We start from the raw sequence: 907 nt of genomic DNA, 5'->3' as shown, positions 1-907 counted from the left end.
GGGGGGAGATAATATGTCTAATTGTCAAACGTTGGTCAGGTGTGTTGCCTTTTCCATCGTCATATTGTGCATAATTTGGGATGTTTCTTAGACTCCACCGATCCACCTTTTTCTTGGTCTTTCCTTTTGCCCAGAAGCCATCGAATCAAAATTAATATTGTGGGGATTTGAGACTGGCTGTTGTGGCCCTGTTCTCACTACATCAGAGTTTGTAAACGAATATCCAGTTAATTAAACAGCAACCAGCAAACTCGACCAGTGCGGGCTTTTGCGTCTTGACATGCAATCTTAAAACAGTATGCATAATACAGCTTTTCCTGGGCGAAAGACATAGAAGAAAGAAGTAGATTACCCAAGTACATGTACAACCTCCTTCCATTCAGATTTTGACTTCTGTGTTCTACTTCAAAAGAAAGACGTGACCAGTACGTTTGGAATAAGTGAAGGTTTAAGGGATGTCTTATTATAAATTTATTCACTCTGCCTTGTGGGTTGTCAGCGGATGACAGAGGCTAGCAGAGAAAACTATACACAAACCCGCCGTAAGCCCCTTCTAAATTGCTGTGAATGCTGGACAATCACTAAAGACTGAAAGTAAAATAAACGCAACGGAAATAATAATATGGTTTGTTAGGAGACTCTCTGAGAAAATCTTGGAAGGAAAAGAAACCAAATGAGATAGTACTTGAAAAACCCCACGTGGACCACTCGCTGATAAAAAAAACAGGGGGGAAAATGCAGTTTTGGGACACTTAAATAGACATAAAGACCTTGAACATGAGGCTCTCACTGGCAAAATTGAAGGCAAACGAGACAAGGGTAGACCCAGAGCAACCTTCTCGCGAAATCTAAAATGATGGGTGACGGGGAAAGGTCAGGGTTATGTAGCCTTTTTAATGACATCCGA

The sequence above is a fragment of the Aplysia californica genome, unplaced genomic scaffold, assembly GCF_000002075.1.
Source record: "Aplysia californica isolate F4 #8 unplaced genomic scaffold, AplCal3.0 scaffold00183, whole genome shotgun sequence".
In the NCBI taxonomy this organism is placed as follows: domain Eukaryota; kingdom Metazoa; phylum Mollusca; class Gastropoda; order Aplysiida; family Aplysiidae; genus Aplysia; species Aplysia californica.
The sequence above is the reverse complement of the archived record's forward strand: the minus strand, read 5'-3'. Positions refer to the sequence as shown.